Raw genomic sequence first — 16,165 nt, 5'->3', positions numbered from 1 at the left:
TTTTATTTTTTTAGGGGCGGTTGAACCCGACCCAGTTTGGCCATCCAGGTTGGGTCGAAATGGGTCCAGCCCATTATGTAAATTAATTAAGCAACCATTGCAAGCAAATTTTGCTTGTAGTGGCTAGCATGAAGGGATGTTTTGGAGGAGGAAAAGAAGAGGCAACTTACCTGGTCAGAGGCAGATGGTTGCTGACGGCGTTCTTGGTGGTGCAAATAAGATCAAGGAGTGGTTAGTGGCGGTGCTGGCAGCTGAGATGAGGCAGAGGGAGTGGCAAAATGAGGTGGTCAAGAGGGAAAATAAAGAACGGGGAAAAAAGTTGGTTTTTGCTGACTTTGGCTTCTAATTTCTCTTTTCTCGAGCCATGAAATCCACCTCTATTTATAGTAGGTGGAAGATGGATATTTTATCTTTAATGGTGTCAAATCTTAGCCTTTGATTTAACCCCAAAGGATCTCAATTGTTGGCTCAAAATGGCCATTATGAACTGTCTGATTTTGACATTTGAAGGCTAGTTGGCAATGCCTAACGTCAATCGACCAGAAAGAACCATATTAGGTTGTAGTAAGATGTCAGACCATCATTTGCGTGCAAGTTTTGTCAAATTTGGTGGAGAGATTAAGCATTAAATGCCTTGGAAAAGAAGCCACTTGATCAGCCTTTTCTAGCGAAATGAAGAAGATGAAAATTACCAAACGACGCATCGTCTAGTCTTTTTTTTATTATTATCAAAATGATGTTATTTTGGGATTTCGGGTTTTAATTTAGGAATTTGGTCAAAGTTCAATTTGGTCCTCTGAATTTTAATTTCTTACAATTGCACCCCTAATTGACTCTAAACTTCTAATTTTATGCAATTTTGCCCTTGCCAAACTTCAATGTTAGCCCTAAATTTCAGCGCCTTTTTCACATTAGTCTTTGGTCATAGGTTTATTCAAGTTAACCTTCAATTAATCATTAAGCTTTTAATTTTCTTTAATTTCACCCATGTTTTCAATCTCCAAGGCAATGGTACAAAAAATTTGATTCTTTCTTGATGTAACATAGTTATGATATAACCACTTCTAATTATTGTGTGTTTATGAAAAGGTTTTCAAATGGAAACTCTATTATTCTCTTGTTATATATGGATGATATGATGATTGTTGGTCATAATGCTAATTAAGAAGATTTAGAGTTTGAAAAGAGAGCTAAGCAAGTCTTTCGCAATGAAAGACTTATGACAAATAAAATAGATTCTTGGCATGAAGATTACTCATGATAGGAAGTATGAGAAACTTTGGCTATTTTTGAAGAGTTATGTTTAAAAGATACTTGAGAGATTCAACATGAGCAACTCTAAACCTGTTTGTTCTCCACTTGCAAGCCATTTTAAACTATGTTGTAAACAGTGTCCTTCAACTAACAAAGAAAGAAATGAGATGAAACAGGTTCCTTATACATCCACAGTTGGTAGCTTGATGTATGTCATGATTTGCATAAGGCTGGATATAACTCATACAATTGGTGTGGTTAGTCGGTTTCTCTCCAATCCTGGTAAAGAACATTAGTTAACAGTGAAATAAATACTCGAGTATCTCAAAGGTACTTTTAGGTTAAGCTTATGTTTAGGAAATGGTAAACATTTGTTTAATGGATACACAGATGCAAATATGGCTGGTGATGTTGATTCTAGAAAATCCATATCAAGATACTTGATGACTTATACAGGGGGAGCAATTTCATGGTGCAATTAAAGCTGTAAAAATGTGTTGCATTATCCACTATAAAGACTGAATATATTGCTTTTACTGAAAGGGGTAAAAAGTTGTTATGGATGAAGTTTTTAATGAACTTGACCTAGTTCAAGAGAACTTTATGTTGTACTGTGATAGTCAATGTGCGATCTATGTCAATAAGCATCCTATTTTTCACTCTCAATCAAAGCACATAGGTTAGATACCAATAAAAATGTGTCAAATATGACCACCAAGCCTCTACCAAGAAATAATGTTGATTTTTGTAAAAAGAAAGCAGCTTGGTAAAGCCTCCCAAATTGAAGCTTACAAGCTAATAGCTGGTATGATAAATTCTTTACATGGTAAGTAGGGGGAAGATTTGTTGGATGGCCCCGCACCATATGATAATGAGACCACCACACACAACATGTTTCAAATAAAATGAATTGGTGGTGTATATGTTGGTTGTTTTTTTTTTTTTTTGGGGGGGGGGGGCTTTAAACCTTTTTCTCTTTAATCCTTTTCTCTTTCAAGAATATATTGTTCTTGATGATGTATATGTAGTTATATCTAAGGAAGAACACTTATAAATCTATTATTTGTTGATAGTAAAAGATTTTTAGGTGGATTACTATCTTGTGGTTTTTCCCGCATCGAGTTTTTCATATAAGAGTTTTGATGTTGACTTGTGTGATTGATTGTATTATTTTACTAACTGGTTGATCCTAGTTTTGATTGCACAAAAATAGAAAAAAAAATGGGACTTATGAATTGTTTATTCGGTTAGATTAGTGTTTGGTTTTCCCAACAATTGCCAACTCATCAAGAACACCATCGACATCATAAGTCGCACCCTTGAGATCTATGAGTCCATTCTTCATAATTCCTTTTAATAGTTACTCTCCTCTATCTCCTGGAGCACATCCTGAATTGTTCTTAATGTATAGTGACAATGCCAATTTTGTTTTTTGTTTTTCAGGCTTTTTTAGAAATTCTTAGTAAAGACTTCTACAAAATACTCTATTTTTTCTTAGGAAAAAAGTTGCTCAAGAAAAACATAAAAAGATCTTGATTGGAAATGAAAGAATTGATCACAAAGAAAAAATAAAACGGACTTGTATGAGAATTATATTAGAAGAAAAACCTTGGATTCTTTTTTTGCAAAAAAGGAAATAGATTTCTTTGGGAAAATAAGATTGTTTAAATTCTCCTTACAAAGAGAATGAGAAAATGTGTGGAGAGGCGTGTAGGAGCATGGAAAGAGCAATGTAGCTCTATGACATTGTGTACTTTGCTCTATTGCTCTTAATGAAGCTCTGTCCCTATTCTAAATGGCTCATTTATAGAAAATGTGTGGAGAGGATGATCAACCACACTATGACTGAGACACGACCCGGACTCCTACTGGAGGCAGCAGTGAGGAATTTTCTGCAATGGGTAAAAGCTTGACGGAGCAATACCGCATGGAGGTAGAGGGTCTATGGATCGTGAATTTCTTTTCCTAAAGAAGAAGCAATAACGGTATCTGGGGAATAAGCATTGGTTAACATTGTGCCAGCAGGTGCGGTAATACAGAGGATGCAAGCGTTATCTATAATGATTTGGCGTAAAATGTCTTTAGTTGGCTTTTCAAGTCCCCCGTCAAATCCCAGGGCTTAACCCAGGACAGACAATCGAAACTGAGCTGTTGTTGAATGCAAAAACACCAGATATAGTGAAAATTAAAGTTTTATCCTAACACATACTGAGCAGAGAATATATTTGGGAAAGCTCCAATTCCTTTCAAGCTCCTGACTCTGCAAAACTATTTTTTTAATCATATTCTACCAATATTCTAAAGAAAAAGTAGATAAGAAAAACTATGCATGTTATATCAGATGTGATAATAATGGAGGAAACGTTACATGTTTGAAAATCACAACAAAAACCCAATTCGCAGACACGTCTCTAAGATAATGAACATGTAAGACAGGTTCCAATGGCAGCATGAGGATTGAGAGAGAGTTAAAATCAATATCTAGTTTCTGTTTACAATGGCCATGTCCTCTTCTAGGTTGTTTGCTTATCAGTAGTCAGATAACAGAGATTGTTAACCATTCTCAAGCTGATTCATAAAGGGTTCCCTCAAAATTAACAATCTAAGAAAAAACAAATACTAGTATATAGGGCAGGACTGCCCCAAGAATTTCCTCCTCCACACATACACCATTGTCAAGATTATGGCAAGATCTTTGATTTCGGGTATAGGAAAAAGAGGGTTTAATAGTCAGCAAAATACCATAAAATCAATAAGAAAAACTAAAGAAAACAGGTAAAAAGAAGCACCTAATTAAACATCGAAAAAAAGCAGCACAGAGGTGTGTGTTCCAAGAAGTTCTTGAACATGAGTTGGGGGATGAAGTTCATAGTAAAGAACTTTACTGTCTCCCAACCATCAATGACTTGCTTTCATTCGATCCATCAAAAACTACAAATCAAAGCAATGGATTTGTTCTCTGAATCATTCTAGTCTGCAATTGGTTACTGAAGCATGAAGAACCCTCGCAAACTACAAATCAAAGCTTTGGGGACTAGAGTTGGTGGGGAGCGCCAGGCCGATGCTATAGTGCAGCGCAAAGGCGACGATCGAGAGCCCCAGTAGCAAGCTACTGTCATGGACCCTCCCCCTAAAAAAATAAATTTAATATCGTGTGAGCCATTGACCCACGTATCAGATATTAAACTGATAAGAACAGATACTACACTTGATCTTAGCCAAAAGGCCGAGAAAGGTATGATTGATTCAGAGCTAGTGAGCTTTCTTTTATAGTGTGCTCCTGCTTGTGCCCTTTGTTATTTCTGCCATATGGGACGACAGAATACAGACTGGGCTTGTTACTTTGTAATATGCTTCTATTATTTCACCAAAGGGCCTAAAACACAAGGGTGGCGACAAAAAGTTTTGCGCTTGCAAGTCCCATGCACGGCTTGGGCAAAGCTAAGAGTGCAGAGCCAATTATGCTTTTATATTGACCAAATTATACTGAACTAAGGAGCCAAAACTTCTTGTTTCCATGCAATTTCTTGCCAGTTATGCTTTCTAGCTCATCCTTCAGTTTTTCCCAATAACAAGATTAATAATTCTGGTGCATAAAGGTAGTTTTTAGCTAATATTCTCACACGATGAAGATAAAACAATTTCTTGTTGTTTGATCAAGACAGAATAAATGGAGACACAAGGGAGCTAGGAAAACACATTTGATTGTCAAGACAGATAAAAATAGGTTTTTGTCTCTATATTACAAATAATTTCTAGCTAATTTTAATCCCTGCCCTTCCGTTCATATCTGTACAATTGATTTTAATTAACTTACAAATTTTCCCCTTTATATCTGAAAACTAAAAAATTAATATAGAAGAATTTTTTTACAAAAAAAAATACAGAAATATAAACAAGGGAGAGAATGAGAGACGATAGGAAATTAATCATAATTTAATTAAATTATCTTCTTGGTAATCTATTATCTTTTCGACAATGATTACAAATCCTTTTTAACATAATTTTGATGAGTGGAGAAATTACCATTATAAGTTAATTTAAATATTTTATAATTTTAAGCATTGTAAGTTTGATGATAATATATATAAAGATTAAATCAGACCTTCCACATTTTATTCTTTCTTTTTCCTCATCAACCAAACCGTATGCAAAGAAATTAACTTTGTCTTATCCGCAACTAATAAACACAACTCCATCTTCGTTTCATTTGTCTTCATCTTATCCCTTTTATCTCAGTTGTTTTGTCTTTTAGATCCCAAAATAGTAACCAATATAGTGCCAATTGAGCAGTTTTCATGTCATCCGTCAAAATCCCTGAATTGTAATTCTTGTGTGCTCAAAGACACTAAACTTGTTTGATTGTCTCGCCAAAATACCACAAATCCATACCTAAAGAAAAGTAATGGCCATTTGATTCAGAAAAAAATTGTACAATGTACTGTTTTAGGCTAATAATTTGGCACAACCAACAAATTCGACTTTTCATAACTCATTACAGTACTCGATCTAATTTGTGCTATTAAATTTCTAGTGCACTATTATTAGAAAGCTATGAATGTTCTTCAGAAACTAAATGGAAAACACAACAAAATAGATCGAAGACAAATGCATAAAAAAATGAATCGCAAGAGACAAAAAATTTCCAGTTCCAAGACTAAACGAAAGTCAATAAACTTACATCAAGGACAAAGGATAAAAGCGTAGCCAGTCTCAGACGAAGCTGTATACAAAGGCTCGGTTTCAATGTTGGAAACATAAAAATCCAATCTCCAAAGCAATTGGCATCAACTAAGGAAAACCAAAGAATTTTGCATCGAAAATGGAAGGAGATGCCTGTTGAAGCTCTAATAGGATACTTGAAATGCCAAAATAAAAGTACAGACCATTGCAGCACAAAAACAAATGAATATGAAAAGCTCGGCTGAAAACTCGGCGAAAGCATAGACTACAAATATCCAAAGCGACTGCAATCTACTTGGAAGATAATACATGCAAAGTATAAAACGTGTATGCATTGAGAGGAGCAATAACTGAAAAAATCCAATTAAAAAAAAAGAAACATGGCACAAAACACTAATTTGGTGAGGAGAAGTTGTTGAATGCAAAAACACCAGATATAGTGAAAATTAAAGTTTTATACCAACGCATACAGAGGTATGGATATTCGGAGAAGGTATGTTTTCCGTGAATAGTGACTATTTAGGCAGATATCGTGATGTGTGAATGCTGAGCAGAGAATATATTTGGGAAAGCTCCAATTCCTTTCAAGCTCCTGACTCTGCAAAATTATTTTTTTAATCATAATCTACCAATATTCTAAAGAAAAAGTAGATAAGAAAAACTATGCATGTTATATCAGATGTGGTAATAATGGAGGAAACGTTACATGTTTGAAAATCACAACAAAAACCCAATTCACAGACACGTCTCTAAGATAATGAACATGTAAGACAGGTTCCAATGGCAGCATGAGGATTGAGAGAGTTAAAATCAATATCTATTTTCTGTTTACAATGGCCATGGCCTCTTCTAGGTTGTTTGCTTATCAGTAGTCAGATAACAGAGATTGTTAACCATTCTCAAGCTGATTCATAAAGAGTTCCCTAAAAATTAACAATCTAAGAAAAAACAAATACTAGTATATAGGGTAGGACTGCCGCAAGAATTTCCTCCTTCTCCACACAAACACCATTGTCAAGATTATGGCGAGGTCTTTGATTTAGGGTATAGGAAAAAGAGGGTTTAATAGTCAGAAAAATACCATAAAATCAATAAGAAAAACTAAAGAAAACAGATAAAGAGAAGCACCTAAATAAACATGGAAAGAAAAAAAGCAGCACAGAGGTGTGCGTTCCAAGAAGTTCCTGAACATGAGTTGGGGGATGAAGTTCAAAGTAAAGAACTTTACTGTCTCCAAACCATCAACGACGACTTCCTTTCATTAAATCCATCACAAACTACAAATCAAACTATTGTATTCTCTTCCTTTCAATTTGTTCTCTAAATCATTCAGTCTGCAACTGGTTTCTGAAAAATGAAGAACCCCAAAAAGCATTGAAACCTCACACACTACAAATCATATCTTTGGGTACTGGAGTTGGTGGGGTGCGCCAGGCCAATGCTATAGTGCAACGCAAAGGCGACGCTCGAGAGCCCCAGCAGCAAGCTACTGTGATGAACCCTCCCCCTAAAAAAATAAATTTAATATCGTGTGAGCCATTGGCCCACGTATCAGATATTAAACTGATAAGAACAGATACTACACTTGATCTTAGCCAAAAGGCCGAGAAAGGTATGATTGATTCAGAGCTACTAAGCTTTCTTTTATAGTGTGCTCCTGCTTGTGCCCTTTGTTTTTTCTGCCATATGGGACTACAGAATACAGACTGCGTTGTTACTTCGTAATATGCTTCTAGTATTTCACCAAGGGGCGTGAAACACAAGGGTGGCGACAAAAAGTTTCGTGCTTGCCAAGTCCCCTGCACGGCGGAGAATGATGTGCTCTCTTAGTCTTGGGCGAGTGCAGAGCCGATTATGCCTTTATATTGACCAAATTAAACTGAACTAAGGAGCCAAAACAAGATTAATAATTATGGTGCATGAAGGTAGTTTTTAGCTAATATATATTCTCACACGATGAAGATAAAACAATTTCTTGTTGTTTGATCAAGACAGAATAAATGGAGACACAAGGGAGCTAGGAAAACACATTTGACTGTCAAGACAGATAAAAATAGGTTTTTGTCTCTATATCACAAAAAATTTCTAGCATAATTTTAATCCCTGCGCTTCCGTTCATTTGTCTTCGTCTTGTCCCCTTTATCTTAGTTGTTATGTCTCTTACATCTCAAAATAGTAACCTAACACTACTTTAATCTATTTCATTGTTTCTTTTTTTCTTTATATTTTATTTTTTTCATCTGAAAAGACTGTATTGTTTCTTTCTTCTTCTTTCATTTTTTTTAAATCAAAACTTTTTTCCATCATTAATCTAGTGACGTTGCGAATCTCACATGTGAAGTTGTTTAAAATTATAATGAAGTGGATCTTAGGTTTAGCTAGCATAAGGCAGATATCTCTCTTTTTTTTTTTTTTCAATGGCAGTGCCTAAAGACATAATCTCTATCTAAAATATTGTTTCAAAAAAATAAAATAATCCTTTAATTTTTTTTATTGGATTTGATATATGGTAACTTGATTTATTTGTTAAATCAAGTCAAGATTTATGTTTTACAAAAACACTAATTTAGACGTGTATTATCGAGCGAGAATTAATAATTTGATACTTTGAAAAGTATTTTTGATTTGTCTTCAAAATATTATTGAAGAACTATTATGAGGTGTTTAGGCTTGATCTAACAGAGCTTCATTCTTTGTAGACTTCAAACGTAAATAAAAGAGGTTTAAGAGCTTTTGAAGAAGATATTTTGTTAAAGAACTCTTACAGGGACTTTAGGCTTGATCCAAAAGAGGTTTGCACTTTATAGATTTCAAGTGTAAATGAAGAAAATTTGAGAGCTTGAAGAGGCGCTTATCTTGAATAAAATTTTATACCTCCAAGAATTTCTTTTTTTTTCTTTTTTCCCTTGTCTAGGGTAAGACCTTCTATTTATAGAGGTTTAACGGGGCTTTCAAGTCCTTTCTTCAATGTCACATAACATTATTTTATTGGTTCGATGTTTATTCATAGGATCTTGGAATTATGACAAGATATCTTGAACTCATCTCATGTGTCAACCTTTCATTGGCTAAAAAACTATGTGAAGATCCTTTTATTTTCCATATTATTTATTTTTATTTTATTTTATTATGAAAAAACTAAAATAAAAAATGACCCATGCTGAAATTTTGATTAGTAGAAATTTTTTGCTTCCATAGATGTCTCATTGAGACAAGTTCTTTTACATTTAAAAATAAAATAAGTGAACATGTCTTGAAAATATAATCGGAAGAATTTTATACTTTGAATATATTTCTCTCTAAAGAATTTGTTAACATCGACAGCCTGAGGATGGCGCAAAAGTTTCAGTAACTCGGTAGTACTTGGTAGCATGGTAGCGCTACCAAAGCTCTCACATGACCTTATGAAATGCATCATATCTGATTGGAGGTAGATTACACTGGAAGTACTTTTGGACCATGATTCTGTTGTTATACAAGGCTTTCGAAGCCTCATATTCGTGCTTCGTGCTTCGTTATGTCTGCAAGGATACCCCATAGATCATAGATAATATTTTCTAGAGTATTGTAGAGAATTTACACAAGCCGAGGGCTTCCAAATCCGGAATTGCCAAAACTGGTGGTATGTTTAGATTTTTGATATTTAAAGTTTTGACTGTGCATGTGGCAACACAGTCACTAATGTAAAGAAAACAATATCTGAAAACTCCTATATAAAAATTTAAGTATGATTCAGATAAAAAATAGGATTTTTTTAAATTATTATTCTGGTCTAGTGTAACTAGATTTTTTCATGGGTCTAAACTTATTCCATTATTTCATGAATACTTCTGCTAAGCTATCTATATAATCTATCAATGATATCTCCTCGTCTAATTATAATAGACACACATAATTCTTCAGAATTACCCATTATCACAAGGTAGATTACATCAATTCCTCGTCACATAGCATCTTTGAGAAGCCGCGATGACTTGGAATCAACAGTGTCTAGACGGACAAGCATGAGACATATATCACGACCTGATTTCAATTCCATGCTGTAATAGTCACTTATGCGTGAAGTTAACAAATCAATACATTACTTTTATTTTCTTTGAAATGATTTCAGCTACAACATGGAGTGTTTCCCAAACTTCATTTTCTTTTCTCGTTGACAGAAAAAGGAACCAGATCGTTGATTCCAGTATCTCCGTAGCCTTCAGTTTTCCTCTGATTCTCTGAACCCATTTATTCAAAATAAGTGGCCAAGTTGCATGGATCAGTAACGCTTGGAAATTTGTAGAAAATCAAAGGATTTTGTTGATTTAATTTATGGTACAAATTAAATCTTAATAAGACAAATTATCTAAGATTATTGAAACCTCACACAATACAAATCAAAACATCAGACTAGAATTGGTGGGGAGCGCCGGGCCAATGCTATAGTGCAACGCAAAGGCGACGCTCGAGAGCCCCAAATCAAAACATCAGACTAGAATTGGTGGGGAGCGCCAGGCCAATGCTATAGTGCAGCGCAAAGGCGACGCTCGAGAGCCCCAGCAGCAAGCTACTGTGATGGACACTCCCCCTAAAAAAATAAATTTAATATCGTGTGAGCCATTGGCCCACGTATCAGATATTAAACTGATAAGAACAGATACTACACTTGATCTTAGCCAAAAGGCCGAGAAAGGTATGATTGACTCATGGCTAGTGAGCATTCTTTTATAGTGTGCTCCTGCTTGTGCCCTTTGTTATTTCTGCCATATGGGACGACAGAATACAGACTGAGCTTGTTACTTCGCAATATGCTTCTATTATTTCACCAAGGGGCGTGAAACACAAGGGTGGCGACAAAAGGTTTTGTGCTTGCCATAAAGGATGACTGAATACAGACTGGGCTTGTCTATATATATATATAACGATAGATAAACTTAATAGGCTTTGTATAATGGACCATAATACAATAGATAATTAGGCATATAAATTATATATGTTTATCACGTGCATAGTCTAATTCAAGCATTCTCCCGCTAACATTCATTGATTCGTAGTTAAATGTATCTTGCACTATCTATATGGCATTTTATCCCTTGATTTGAGATTGACTCATAAGCGTGATTTAGTAATTCTGATTGGGTTGGTAGTATTAAAGACTGAAAATCTACTAATGGTTATACTATTTTTCTTGATCGAAACCTGATTTCAAGGAAAACATATTGTTTCTCAGTCTTCTACAAAGGTAGAGTACAAGGTCACTGTTAATGCTGCTACATAATTATATGTAATGGGTCAAGTTTCTACTTCTTGAACTCGAAATTTCTACTACAACTCCTCTTGTGTGGTGTAATAACTCGGGAGCTCAAATAGTTTTCCATGCAAATGTGAAGATCCATTTTCACTTCGTAACTCTCACGTATTTTTGTTCATGAAATAATAAAGTGCCAATTGAGCAGTCTTCATCATGTCATCCGTCAAAATTTCAGAATTGTAAGGCAATTTCAGGGTGTTCAAAGACACTGAGCCTGTTTGATGGCCTCACCGAAATACCACAAATCCAAACCTAATGAAAAGCAATGGAAAATTGTACAATGTATGAAACGTACTCTATTTATAGTCAAATGATCCGATACTACCATTACATTTAGAACTAAATTACATAAACTTAAACTTCGGAACTTACGAAGAGGCATTCATCCAAAATCTACTACTATTTATAACAGTTAATAGTTTGAACTTAGAAATGCAGGGCCTTACCCCGGAGGGAGCCCTTCCAGAAATTCTCAAAGGCCTAGGCAAGACCTAGGCCAAAGAGGGGGTTTGGAAATAGTTTTCAACCAGCAATTGACGCGCCTCGGTTAGAACCTCACTAGCTGCGTCATTGCCCCAAGCGCAAAGATAGTTAACAACCAGCAGGAACTTTTATTTTTATACTAGTTTGGGACTTGGCTCCTGGTAAATATTTCGATGTGGGATTCCGATTGAGGTGGTTTATAGTTTATACATTGTTGTAGGTGACCACCGTCTGTGTCAGATTTTCCTACCCTGTCAGATTTTCGACGTGGGATTCAGATTGAGGTGGTTTACACATTGTTATTTTGATAGGTGATAATTCTCTTATAAAGATTGTTTGAGTTGGGATTGTTTGGATCAAAATATATGATAGAGTAGTTAAGACATTTACTAATGTCACGCATTTTCTAAAATAAAGAGAAGTTAGATTTCTCTGGTATTCTTGGTAATAGAAGGTAAAAGCACTTTTGTTGAAGTTGAAGTTATGCAAGTTAGCAAAGGTGCACTTGTTACCATGAAGACGCGCAGAAATGATTTTGCCAAACTTATATATGTAATTGTAGGGTGTTACATTAATTGGATATATTGCACGTAGTTTCCTAATCTCTTATGTTACATTCGATTCAGACCTTATTGTGGCATATGATACTGCTGGGACACATGATCAGTGACCAGGACTAACTTTGATTATAAGTTGAGCAAGAGAAATCTTCTATGTGATCATAGTAAATATTGGGTAAATAAAGAGGGTTAACTTTGATTCTGAGATTCACCAGACCAAGACTACTTTGAATTATATCCATGATGATCTTTAGGTGTCTTTTAAAGTTCCATTAAGAATTGGTTTTAGTTTTTTAAGCACAAGTACAAAGTATTTAAGAATTTTAAACAATGATAGAATATGATTGTGAACATGCGGGATATTTAAGTTGATGATAGAGGGGATAAGGCGTGGTGTAATACTGCAAAGGAAATGGGAAAAGAATAAAGAAAACACCAACAAGGTATACTAATTTTGCTTAATCTTATTGTACTAATCTAGATTCCTATGCATAATCTATTGGATTAGATGCATGTGATGTCTGGAAGCCTTCCTAATATAAGGATGCCATTACCGGTGCTGATTCTGATAAATGGTTGGTTGTCATGCATGAAGACATAGAATCTCTATGTAAAAATTAGACTTGTGTGCTTGACTGACCTCCCAAGAAAAAGAAGATAGTAGGTTGTAAATCGATTGGCCATACTTACTTCGAATATCCAACTCTATCATAGATTCCTTTGATTCTTGGAAAATCTTTTTCAATTTTATAGGATTCTGTAATTTGGTTTGGAAGAAGTAAATGTCAGACTCATTGCATCAACGGCTAATCAAACTCTTAAAAAAATAAACGAACAATCTACATAAAAGAACGCACTCTCGGTTACATCACATTGATGAAGAAAGACAATAATTCAAGTCTACTTGTAAACGATACACACTTTCTCTTCTAGCTTTTCTACGACAGCTTGTAGATAACTTCTAAGTTTAGCTCTTGGCATGACAAACACCTCACATTGGAAGTATTCTTCTATGTCATTCCAGTCTGCACTTGTTTACTGAAGCAAGAAAAACACCAACAATCAAAACATCTAAGATGTAGCGGAGCATTGAAACCTCACACACTACAAATCAAAACATCGGACTAGAATTGGAGGGGTGCGCCAGGCCAATGCAGTAGTGCAGCGCAAAGGCGACGATCGAGAGCCCCAGTAGCAAGCTACTGTCATGGACCCTCCCCCTAAAAAAATAAATTTAATATCGTGTGAGCCATTGGCCCACGTATCAGATATTAAACTGATAAGAACAGATACTACACTTGATCTTAGCCAAAAGGCCGAGAAAGGTATGATTGATTCAGAGCTAGTAAGCTTTCTTTTATAGTGCGCTCCTGCTTGTGCCCTTTGTTATTTTTTCCATATGGGATACGACAGAATACAGACTGGGCTTGTTACTTCGTAATATGCTTCTATTATTTCACCAAGGGGCGTGAAACTACACAAGGGTGGCGACAAAAAGTTTTGTGCTTGCCAAGTCCCCTCTGCACGGCTTGGGCAAAGCTAAGAGTGCAGAGCTAATTATGCTTTTATATTGACCAAATTATACTGAACTAAGGAGCCAAAACTTCTTGTTTCCATGCAATTTCTTGCCCCCTGCTTTCTAGCTCATCGATCCTTCAGTTTTTTCCAATAACAAGATTAATAATTCTGGTGCATAAAGGTAGTTTTTAGCTAATATTCTCACACGATGAAGATAAAACAATTTCTTGTTGTTTCATCAAGACAGAATAAATGGAAAACATAGACACACACATATAAAGATAGACAACTTAATAGGCTTTGTATAGCGGACCATAATACAATTGATAACATTCCTTGGTTGGCAGTAAAGCGCATCATGCATTATCTAGCTATACGGCACTTTATCCTTTGATTTGAACTTGACTCGTAAGAGTGATCGATCTCTCTCTCTCCCAATGGTTTTACTAATTTTGATTGGGTTGGTAATGTTGAAGAACGAAAGTATACTAATAGTTATACTAATTTTTCTTTTAGGTAAAAAATAAAATAAAAATATGACACATGATGAAATTTTGATTTGGAGAAATTTTTTTACTTCTATACATGTCTTAAGGATTTTATACTTTGAATGTATTTCTCTTTAAAAAATTTGTTAACATTGACAGCCGGGAGATGGCGCAAAAGTTTCAGTAACTCGGTAATACATGGTAGCATGATAGCGCTACCAAAGCTCCCACGTGACCTTTTGAAATGCATCAAATCTGACTGGAGGTAGGTTCCATGGAAGTACTTTTGGACCATGATTCTGTAGTTATATAGGGCTTCTGAAACCTCATATTCATGCTTCGTTATATATGTCTGCAGGGATAACCCCATAGATCATATATAATATTTTCTGGAGTATTACAGAGAATTTACGCTAGCCAAGGGCTCCCAAACCGAGAATTGCCAAGAAAAATCATAAAAATCACCCAAACCGGGTACATCAATGAGATTTTTTATATTTAAATATCTGACAGCTCGCATAGCGATACAGTGTTTAATGTAATTTAATATCGGAAAAATAACATACGGAAATTCCTGTAAAAATTTGAGTATAATTCAATAGTCAGATTAAAAGTTAGGGTTCTTTTGAGCTGTTATTTTGGTCTGACATGACCAGATCTCCTCTTGGGTATAGATTGTCCTACTAGTGTGTGTATATATATATATATATATACCTGTTAGGCTATCTACGCAATCTGCCAGGGGTATATCCTTATCTAATTATAGCAGACTCGCACTTAATTGCTCAGAATCACCTGTTATCGCAGCCCGACTATATCAATTCCTCATCAAACATGGCAGCTTTGAGAAGCCGCGATGACTTGAAATCAACAGTGTCTAGACCGACAAGCATGAGATTTATATCACGATCTGATTTCAATTCCATGCTATAATATTCACTTATGATTGAAGTTAACAAATCAATACATTACTTTTATTTTCTTTGAAATGATTTCAGCTACAACATGGTTTCCCAAACTTCATTTTCTTCTCTCTTTTACAGAAGAGGAACCAGATCGTTGATTCAAGTATCTTCGTAGCCTTCAGTTTTTGTCTGAACCCATTCGATCAAAATAAGTGGCCATGTTGCATGGATCATTACACATAAAAGGAAATTTGTAAATATCTCTTGGCCAGCAAGGGTACCTCCAACTGTTAACCACTCTTGAGTATAGGAGCCTAGCAATTCCATGAACAGTTACACAACAACTATCCATACTGCATTTCAAGTCTTTGATTTTCTACTATTAGTAGCATAATTTAAATCAACAAAATACTTCGATTTTTTCCTCGAAAGATTCTTGGAAACAGATTGGATTCTCTTCCTTACGATCTGAAGCATGAAAAACCCCAACAATCAAATCATCTAAAGATGCAGCGGAGCATTGAAACCTCACAAACTACAACTCAAAGGTTTGGGGACTAGAGTTGGTGGGGAGCGCCAGGCCAATGCTATAGTGCAGCGCAAAGGCGACGCTCGAGAGCCCCAGCAGCAAGCTACTGTCATGGACCCTCCCCCTAAAAAAATAAATTTAATATCGTGTGAGCCATTGGCCCACGTATCAGATATTAAACTGATAAGAACAGATACTACACTTGATCTTAGCCAAAAGGCCGAGAAAGGTATGATTGATTAAGAGCTACTAAGCTTTCTTTTATAGTGGGCTCCTGCTTCTGCCCTTTGTTATTTTTTCCATATGGGACGACAGAATACAGACTGGGCTTGTTACTTCGCAATATGCTTCTATTATTTCACCAAGGGGCGTGAAACACAAGGGTGGCGACAAAAAGTTTTGTGCTTGCCAAGTCCCCTGCACGGCTTGGGCAAAGCTAAGAGTGCAAAGCC

General features: G+C 35.6%; 6 non-coding genes across 6 annotated transcripts; all 6 read right to left on the bottom strand.

Moving 5' to 3' along the window:
* Positions 1-4,297: 4,297 nt before the first annotated feature.
* LOC133695528 (U2 spliceosomal RNA) lies at positions 4,298-4,493 on the bottom strand. The gene has a single exon (XR_009842478.1). It is a non-coding gene; the product is annotated as a U2 spliceosomal RNA (small nuclear RNA).
* Positions 4,494-7,357: 2,864 nt separating this feature from the next.
* On the bottom strand, positions 7,358-7,553 carry LOC133695518 (U2 spliceosomal RNA). The gene has a single exon (XR_009842469.1). It is a non-coding gene; the product is annotated as a U2 spliceosomal RNA (small nuclear RNA).
* Positions 7,554-10,420: 2,867 nt separating this feature from the next.
* Positions 10,421-10,616, bottom strand: LOC133695527 (U2 spliceosomal RNA). The gene has a single exon (XR_009842477.1). It is a non-coding gene; the product is annotated as a U2 spliceosomal RNA (small nuclear RNA).
* Positions 10,617-11,668: 1,052 nt separating this feature from the next.
* Positions 11,669-11,819, bottom strand: LOC133695529 (U4 spliceosomal RNA). The gene has a single exon (XR_009842479.1). It is a non-coding gene; the product is annotated as a U4 spliceosomal RNA (small nuclear RNA).
* A 1,587-nt stretch (positions 11,820-13,406) lies between these two features.
* On the bottom strand, positions 13,407-13,602 carry LOC133695519 (U2 spliceosomal RNA). The gene has a single exon (XR_009842470.1). It is a non-coding gene; the product is annotated as a U2 spliceosomal RNA (small nuclear RNA).
* Positions 13,603-15,750: 2,148 nt separating this feature from the next.
* LOC133695521 (U2 spliceosomal RNA) lies at positions 15,751-15,946 on the bottom strand. The gene has a single exon (XR_009842472.1). It is a non-coding gene; the product is annotated as a U2 spliceosomal RNA (small nuclear RNA).
* Between the last annotated feature and the right edge of the window lie 219 nt (positions 15,947-16,165).

Source organism: Populus nigra, chromosome 5 (genome assembly GCF_951802175.1).
Source record: "Populus nigra chromosome 5, ddPopNigr1.1, whole genome shotgun sequence".
Classification (NCBI taxonomy): Eukaryota; Viridiplantae; Streptophyta; class Magnoliopsida; order Malpighiales; family Salicaceae; genus Populus; species Populus nigra.
Note: the sequence above shows the minus strand (reverse complement) of the source record. Positions and strands in the feature narration are given on the sequence as shown.